General features: G+C 32.3%; 1 long non-coding RNA gene across 1 annotated transcript; it reads right to left on the bottom strand.

Annotated features, from left to right (window-relative positions):
• Nucleotides 1-5,592: 5,592 nt before the first annotated feature.
• Nucleotides 5,593-8,262, bottom strand: LOC126381025 (uncharacterized). Its single transcript, XR_007568640.1, has 2 exons — nucleotides 7,970-8,262; nucleotides 5,593-6,034 (listed from the first exon to the last, which is right to left on the bottom strand). It is a non-coding gene; the product is annotated as an uncharacterized LOC126381025 (long non-coding RNA).
• Between the last annotated feature and the right edge of the window lie 1,831 nt (nucleotides 8,263-10,093).

Raw genomic sequence — 10,093 nt, 5'->3', positions numbered from 1 at the left:
ACCATTAAAATAGATGGAAACCGATATACTACTACTCCAGGATTAATTGAACTATTATATAAAAAAAATCCAGATTTGTCTTCGGTTACAGAAGACGATAAAAAAATATATAAGTCACTGCTTTTGATTTCCAATGCTCACAGGCGCGATTACGATCCTAAAAAACCGATAAACGGCAATAAAGGTAGAAAGTATCTACAAATTATACAACCTCTTTTCAAGTTACCTAACAATACAACCCCAAACCTTAGTCCAATGCCAAAAGGAAAGGGCTTGTCAGTAATGAAGAAGTGGAATAAAAACGTAGATTACGTGTATTGGAATGATCCTAACGAATTGGTTGAAAGATTAAAGTTGTTGATTGCTTCTCAAGAGGCCGGCAATACAGGTTTAGATAATGAAATAATTTCTATTATAGAAGAACTCAAAGAAAGTGGTATTATAAACTAATAAAATACTTCACAAAATATTTATAGTTTCATTCGTAACTTAATAATTAAAAGAACCACACCTGTTTCAAAACCATGAATATTGATAAATTCGGACATCACGTTCATAAAAGAATGCGGCTGCCTGAATTATATGATTTAACTAAAACTATTACAAGAACAGATAACGGTGAGTTTAATTTACATTCGCAAAGATTAAGAGGTGTGGTGATACCTATTGAAGCAGACGATGTAGTCAATAAAGAATATGTGGATCAAACAATTCGTAATTTTTATACAAAAGAAGAAATAAAAAGTTATATTCAACAAAACAAGAAAGAAAATATATTTGAAATGCAACTAGCAATAAATCGTTTAAAAGCAACTATTATTGCATATATAGATCAGAAGTTGCAAAACCTTGATACACCTAAGTTAAATAAATCTACTCAACATGATAAAACAACAAATAGTGAATGAAATTCATAAGACAGCTCGAAAAAACTTCATACGTCGCTCCGTTATTCTAAAAGGAATAGACGACTTATGGCAAGCAGATTTGATAGACTTTAAAAACATAAAACCCTATAATAAAGGGTTTAGCTTTATTTTGGTCGTGATTGACTGTTTTTCTAAATATGCTTGGGTAGTGCCACTGAAAACTAAAAATAAATTAGATGTTACAAACGCTTTTCAAGAAGTATTGGAAAAAAGTAAGAGAACCCCTTGTAATTTGCAAACTGATATGGGTACAGAGTTTTACAATGACAAGTTTTCAAATTTAATGCAAAGTTTGGATATCAACCATTACTCTTCATTTTCAATCAAAAAGGCATCAATTGTGGAGAGATTAATTAAAACTTTAAAAAATAATCTTTACAAATTATTTAGTTTAAATGGAAGTTATAATTGGATTGACAAATCATTAAACGTTGTAGTGAAAACATACAACAATACAAAGCATCGTACTACTAAATATAAACCAGTTGAAGTTAATCGTAATAATGCAGCTATGGTGAAAGAAAATATTCAGTCTAAGCTAAATAAACTGTCTTCGTTAACTAAGAATAAATTTAAAATTGGTGATTACGTACGTATAAGCAAATATAAAAGTAGCTTTCATAAGGGATACACCCCTAATTGGTCTACTGAAATATTTAAGATAAGAAAAGTGAATAAAACTGTCCCTGTAACATATTTAGTTGAAGACCAAAGAGAAATACCAATATCTGGGGCTTTTTATCAACAAGAACTTCAGAAAACATGTTACCCTGATGTGTATCTTATAGAAAAAGTAATTAAGAAACAAGGTAATAAATTGTATGTAAAATGGTTAGGACTTAGTGATAGTTATAATAGCTGGATTAACAATAAGGCTATTGTGCAATAAATCACTTTATATAAATATGATTTTCAATTTAAATCCATAACATTATAAAACAAGCAATGCAAGGCAGTGGACTTCTCAATAATTTAATAAACAATTTACCGTTCGAGTTACATTTACCTGGATATAATTACTGCGGTCCAGGAACCAAGTTAGAAAAACGTTTACTGCGTGGTGATAAAGGAGTAAACGGATTAGACGAAGCTTGTAAGGCTCACGACATATCATATTCAAAATATTCTGATTTGAAAAATCGACATAAGGCAGATTTACAATTACTTAACATGGCTAAACATCAACTGAAATCAAAAAAATCAAGCAAAGGTGAAAAACTTGCTTCATGGTTGGTTAGCAAAGTTATGAAGGCTAAATTAAAAACTGGAAGTGGATTAAAAAAATTTGGTTCTCTGGTTTCCAAGATTCGTAAACACGTAAAAAACAGTAACCCAAAAGATAACAAGACTATGATTAGATGTGCTTATCTCGCTGCGAAGAAACTTGTCTCTAAAAATCATAAAATTAGAGTGCCTCGCGTTTTGCCTTTGCCGAAGACAGGAGGAATTTTACCACTAGTTCCAATTTTTGCTGGATTATCGGCACTAGGCACTTTAGCCGGGGGTGCAGCGGGTATTGCTAAAACTCTTAATGAATACAAAGCTAGCCAACAGAGTTTACGAGAAACGGAACGTCACAATAGGGCAATGGAAATGAGAAAAATAGGGAAAGGTTTATTTGTTAGGCCGTACAAAAAAGGCAATGGATTATACATTAATCATGCAAAAAACTAATTAGTAAGCTACCTAATCGTGCACTTAGTAATGTGGATATTCTAAAACTCGCCATACATATACCTTATTTTCGAGGTGTGTATATGAAAGATCAATTACCTACAAAATCTAATCTTATTGAATGTGGTATTATAAATTTGGATAACTCTGAAAATAACGGAACACATTGGGTAGCTTATGTCAAAGTAAACAATTATTGCGAATACTTTGATAGTTATGGGGATTTAAAACCCCCGTTGGAATTTTTATACTATGTTCAGAACTGTGAATTATTTTATAACTATACAAGGTTTCAATAATTCAATTCTGTTAAATGTGGCCATTTGTGTTTAGAATTCTTAATTAACTTTTGGTTTAAATAAATTATGTATAAAGTAAGGAAACATTTTTTTATTTTATCATTTGCACCATGTCTTTTACACTATCAATAACTGGGAACTCCGCTCTTCTATCTACATATTATACACCAACTTTACAATTAGAAGGCGAGTACGAATGTGCACTATTGTATTTAGCAACATTTAATTCTATTCCAAATATTGATAAAAGAAACAATAAATTATACTACGGTGAAAACAAAGTCATCGAAATACCTGAAGGTACCTATGAACTTCAAGATATAAATGATTATATAAGAACCAAAATTGACGTACCATTCAATCTGTCATGCAACAATAATACAATGACAACATCGTTATTTTGTTCTAAAGATATTAATTTTGAAAAACATGATTCTTTAGGCCATTTATTGGGATTTTCTAATCAGGTTCTAGAGGGAAATATATTACACACGTCTCACCTTCCCGTTAACATTTTACCAACGACTGTGGTGAGGGTTGAATGTGATATAGTGAGCGGATCATTTATAAACGGAAAACCAAGCCATATTATTTATGAATTTGCTCCTAACGCACCACCTGGTTACAGAATTATAGAAAGCCCTACAAAAATAATTTACTTTCCAGTAAATCAAAGTAATATAAGTTGTATTCACATAAGATTATTAGACGCATACGACAATTTAATTAATTTACGTGGGGAAGAAGTACAACTATATTTCCATCTAAAGAAAACATGATAATCTATAATAAAATGACGACTCCTTCAATTAAAAATACCAGTTATTCTCGAGGCATCAACAAAAGAACATCTAAGAAGTGTAATAATTTATCTGCTGAAAATATAAATTTCCTCAAACAAATTGGTTTGAAAAAATGAATATTTTAGATATATCATCTACACCTACTTACGACAACAGCATTGACGGTATTGAATTTCATTCTTATAAACCGTATGTGACAAGTTTCAACAGGAACGATGAAATACGCATCCCGATCAACCAGCAAGATTTATATGTTTTACCATCAGCCAGCACTCTATATCTAGAAGGAAAAGTGCTCGTCGGCAAGAGAGATTCGAAAGAAATAGCTTCGTCTGTTCAGTTTACAAACAATCCATTACTTTACTTTTTTCAAGATATTCGATATGAACTGAATGGTATCGAAATAGATAGAATAAAAAATGCTGGCGTAACCACTACTATAAAATCTTTATTATCTATGAATGAGTGTGAATCAAAAATGTCTAAAGTGTGGGGGTGGGATATTAATGGCACAAAAAATATAAATTCAGGTATTTTTTCTGCTTCTATTCCCCTCTGTAATATACTAGGGTTTGCAGAGGACTATAAGAAAATTATCATTAATTGCAGACACGAACTTATTTTGTTACGTAGTAATACTAATCTTAATGCATTAAAATTAAATACTGGAGAGATTGTTAACGATATTCAGATAAATAAAATAGTATGGCGTGTGCCACACGTGAAAGTTTCCGATAAAGAAAAAATTAATTTATTGAAACATTTAGAAAGGGATAGACCAGTCCAATTAGCTTTTAGAAATTGGGACCTTTATGAATATCCTACTTTACCAAAAACTACAAAACATACGTGGTCAATTAAAACTTCATCACAAATCGAAAAACCTAGATACGTCATAATTGGTTTGCAAACTAATAGAAAAAATAATGGTGACGCAGACATGTCTCGATTCGACCATTGCAATTTACGTGATGTTAAAGTATACCTAAATTCCACTTATTTCCCTTATGAAAATTTAAATGTCAATTTTTCAAACAATAATATAGCTTTATTATACGAACAATACGCGAGGTTTCAACAGTCTTATTATGGACGCCGAACAGAACCATTACTAAGTGCAAAAGAATTTAAAGAAATAGCTCCGTTATTTGTGATAGATTGTTCGAGACAGGTTGATAATTTGAAGTCTGGACCTGTAGTAAATGTGCGAGTGGAAATAGAAACCAATACCGAAATACCAGATCTAACTTCGGCATATTGCTTAATTTTGAACGATTGCATAGTTGAATATAAACCGCTCTGTGGGGTGGTTAAAAAAATATCATGAATTCGCAAACAATAATCGTTGATGTTCAAGGTTTTAAGGATCTTAGAAATAACTTCATAATAAAGGAGCTCGCTATAGCAACCAGTGATTATACGCAAACTTTTTTGATTAAACCTCCATACTCGTATAATACTCTAACAAGGGAAGAAAAAAAACAAGTTACATGGCTCGAAAAAAATCGTAAAATATATTGGAGTGAAGGATTTATAGATCATCGAGAATTCAAACGTATTATACAGCCTTATTTAGCAAATAAAAACATTCTTACTAAAGGATTAGAAAAAGTAAAGTGGATAAAAGAATTAGGCTCTAATTGCGAAGTGACCGATTTGAGTGAAAAAGAATGTCCTAACCTTTCTAAATTATATGATAAATATACGAAAAATGAAAAAAAATATAACTGTATAAACCATTCTAAATCATGTGCTTTGAAAAATGTATTGTGTATTAAAAAATGGTGTATAGAAAATAATAAATTTATTGTGTAATGAATGAAAAAATAGTTTTATTTTTACCTTTAATAAATTGCTTTAGAAGAAAAATAAATAAAAACACCAGAATAAATATAAAATATTTATTGCACTAGAAATGATAATTACACAACTTTTTTGATATGTTTGCGATAAGTGCTTCTGTCTGCGTTAACACTTCATCATAGGAATCCTTATGTACCACGTACTGGGCGCTCATTAAAATGTTTTCTTCAGGGTCCCCGTTGTCATGAGTAACTTGAGGACTGTTCTCTAGATCGACAACTTGGACTCTAATTAGTCGAGTGCCCGGGGTGTGGTGGTTTTGTAGCACGAAGGATGATGTGTCCTTATGACGTATTTTTTTTGAGACGCACTGCACGCTAACATTTCGCTTGGCAGGCTTCCTCTTCTTTGGTTCGCGGTGGAGTCTGGCCAACTCTGGATAATCTTCATCAAAGTTTGCCAGCGGGTCTTGCGCATGTTGTTCGAACATGTACGTGATGTCTTCAGATGACGTCGTCATGTTGATCTGTTAAACAAAAACATAAGATAAGAAAGACATATAAATACAAAAGAAAATAAAGTTTTTCTAAAATAAACACAATTTAGAACTATCTGTATATCTTCCTAGCGTTATTCCGTTTTTACAGGGTCTGCAGACTTATAATTTAGAATTAACGTCACAATACATAAAAAATACAAGTAATATAATCTATACTTATAATAAATCTGTAGAGAGGTCAATTCTGTACATTAAATATTTTTTCAAAATAACTATCAGGGGGTGATAAGTGATCGATACTGATGCCAAAAATGCAATCAGTAAAATTTTTGTCTGTCTGTCTGTCTGTCTGTCTGTCTGTCTGTATGTTCCTTATAGAAACAAAAACTACTGGACGGATTTTAATGAAACTTGGTACAATTATTCTTCACACTCCTGGACAGGTCATAGTATACTTTTCATCACGCTACAATCAATAGGAGCAGAGTAGTGAAGGGAAATCCTTTTGTATGAAAAATCTAAACCACTCAAGTTAGACGTTTGAAATTTGGCATGCAGGTACCTTAGATACCGTAGAGGTGCACTAAGAAAGGAATTCCCGAAATTCCCACGAGAACGGGAATTAGCGGGAAAATCCTTTTGTATGAAAAATCTAAACCACTCAAGTTAGACTTTTGAAATTTGGCATGCAGGTACCTTAGATAACGTAGAGGTGCACTAAGAAAGGAATTCCCGAAATTCCCACGGGAACGGGAATTAGCGGAAAAATATTTTTGTATGAAAAATCTAAACCATTCAAGTTAGATATTTGAAATTTGTCATGCAGGTACCTTAGATACCGTGGAGGTGCACTAAGAAAGGAATTCCCGAAATTCCCACGGGAACGGGAATTAACGGGAAAATCCTTTTGTATGAAAAATCTAAACCATTCAAGTAAGATGTTTAAAATTTGGCACGCAGGTACCTTAGACACCGTAGAGGTGTACTAAGAAAGGAATTCCCGAAATTCCCACGGGAACGGGAATTAGCGGGAAAATCCTTTTGTATGAAAAATCTAAACCACTCAAGTTAGACGTTTGAAATTTGGCATGCAGGTACTTTAGTAAACTTAAAGCTTAGTTGCAACAGGATATTACAAAATTCCCACGGGAACGGTAGTTAGCGGGAAAAAACATTTGTATGAAAAAATCAAATCTAAATAAAAGGAGAAACTGACTGACTCAGTGACTGACATATCAACGCATAGCCTGAACGGCTAAATGTAGGCATTTGAAATTTGGAAGGGACATAGCTTAGGTACCGTAGAGGTGCACTAAGAAAGGAATTCCCGGAATTCCCACGGGAACGGAAATTAGCGGGAAAATCCTTTTGTATGAAAAATCTAAACCGCTTAAGTTAGACGCTTGAAATTTGGCATGCAGGTACCTTAGTTAACTTAAACCTTAGTTGCAACAGGATATTGCAAAATTCCCACGGAAACGGGAGTTAACGGGAAAAAAACATTTGTATGAAAAAATCGAAACCGCGTAAGATAGATGTTTTCAATTCAATTCAATTAAATTATTTATTGCATTCCATGTAGTACAATGGGGTGTTACATAGGCATAGGAACAAAAACATGGACCCTGTAGGGCACAGCAACGTTGAAGGGAAGAGAGGAAGTGTGTATTAAAATTAAAACTCAATGAACAATCAATTAAAAAAAAAATCAATTCAATCAATTGATTCAATCTAGCATGCATGCATACCTTAGTAAATATAAAGTTTATTTTTGGCTGTATTTTGAAAAATGGGAGTTATTGGGAAAAAAATTGTATGAAAAAATCTAAACTGCATAAGTTAGATGCTTGAAATTTGATATGCACTCCCACACACACAAAGATCTCTCTCTTATATAACACGCCACGCGGACGAAGTCGCGGGCAAAAGCTAGTAAAAAATAAAATAATAATATTGACTTACCAAGTAGATGCACTCGTGTCGTGTCTAACCTCTTCGAGTTTTAAAAATGAATGACGCACCTTGAAGGTATTAAAGTGTAGATTGCAAATAAAATGCAAAATACACAAAATGCACGATTTTTGCAAAATTTGCTAGAATGACGTATTGTGCTTACCAGTGATGTGTCGTTCCCGAGAATTTTCCCACTTAGGGAATGTACCCAGCAGTAAAAGACGGAAAATTTATGATAAAAAGAGCTTTATTACCTAACCTTTACGCAGATAACATTATAGAGCACAAAAAAGAACAATTTGAAAAAGAAAAACAGCCATTATTTTACTACTAAAAAGTTTTTGCAACGGAAACATTCCCACTTTGGGAACATTCCCGAGAACGGCACATCACTGATGCTAGCAGTTGCTACATTCTTATAAATTCGCTGACTTGATGAATGATGACATCAATGTAGGTCAAGTAATCAACAACCATAAACTCACGATCACGCTCGTAATACCTAATAGAGTAGGCAGAGACACTAGTTGCTTGTCACTCGTGAAATTAGTCATGAGATTACTCGTATCCTTGAGACAACTTTCATAGGTAAGGAGGTAAAATTTCTTATGATAAAATAAAAAAAACATTTATATTGAATATAATATTTTATTGTATAAAAAAATTAGAAAGTACTTATAAAACATTAAATAAGTATAGTAAATTTTGTTAGTAAACTTAAACTATGTTAGGAAATAAGTACAATGTACAATTATTCGTAACCAATTTTATACAAATTTAAGTTAATAATTATTAAGTAATTTATTATATTACTACTTATGATTATTTGAGATGGTCTTTAGGTTTTACTCATAATCTAGGTTTTTAAAAGTTAAAGCGTTTCCCCAAGCTCGGGTTCTAATTTTATCGGTACATATCGATCGTTTGTCATCGCTGTTAGATAATGCAACTTTATTTACGCTTTGTGTGAATATTTGATGTTTTATCGACTTGAACAAAATATTTTTTCTTTTAATTATTTCATTATCAAAGAGAACTTTTTCATAGTCTGTAATGGTTAAGTCACGTACTACTGAGGACTTTACGCCTTTAGCCTTTTTGATAACTTGATCACAATTTTTCACGCAATAAAGTTTTGAGCGTAAACCGACAAAGTCAGTAATAATCTTTCCTCCCATCTCATCTTTAAAAAGACCAGGAACTTTTTTGTTTTTAATAGGAAGGCACCATTGGTTTTGCTCGTCGTAATTACTTGTATCGAAATAACTATGAAAAGTACTTTTTATGTCCAGATAAAAATCTTTTGTATGTATTAAATACAAAAACGAGTCGGTATCCATATAGCACAATTGTACTCTATCTTTATAAAAGGGCTTGATGACATTATAGTGAAAGTGAAACATATGGGATTTTGATAACTCTAACACTGTAAACCCTATGTATATTGGTTTATCTAAAACAATCTGGTCGGGCTTCATTTGTATAGCAACTAAGTTCTCCGTGAACACTGAAACACTATGAAAATAAGGACTAGCTATCAATCGCTCCGCTTGGGTAGACTTTTTTGTTATATTGTTTTCATCCTTCCAACTATTAACTAATTGGACATTCACTCTATTTTCGGTATTTTCTAACGTTTTTCCAAATGTACTATTATTAAATAATTTAAATAGGTCCTGCTCAAATACGCTTGTTGCTTTTTTGCGTAACTCGGTATTTAAATCAATATATTGTTTTAAGTATGCGCTCTGTCTAAAGGTAATAACTCGATGGATTTTACGTAATATTAAACCATGCTCTATACACTTTTTTAGGTGTACGTAATGAATCACATATTTGTATTTATTATATAAGTTTGGAACGAGTTTTTTAGTTTTACCACCAGGAGGAATGCACTTTTCTGCACAAAATGGAAGATCGTTGTGGTATTGATGTAAATGGTCAGGATATAACAGATCTACTTCAAGTATGTAACCCCAGGCATTGTTGTCGGGTATACTTGAAACGTTAAAATCATTTAATTCGCTTTCAAGCAAAAACCTGAAATTCGCGTATGGTAAATATTGACACATACTGAAACCATAAAGATTATTACAATCCACATAAACGATATAAGACTCGGGTTGTGATTCA

The sequence above is a fragment of the Pectinophora gossypiella genome, unplaced genomic scaffold (genome assembly GCF_024362695.1).
Source record: "Pectinophora gossypiella unplaced genomic scaffold, ilPecGoss1.1 Pgos_33, whole genome shotgun sequence".
NCBI lineage: Eukaryota > Metazoa > Arthropoda > Insecta > Lepidoptera > Gelechiidae > Pectinophora > Pectinophora gossypiella.
The sequence above is the reverse complement of the archived record's forward strand: the minus strand, read 5'-3'. Positions and strand labels throughout refer to the sequence as shown.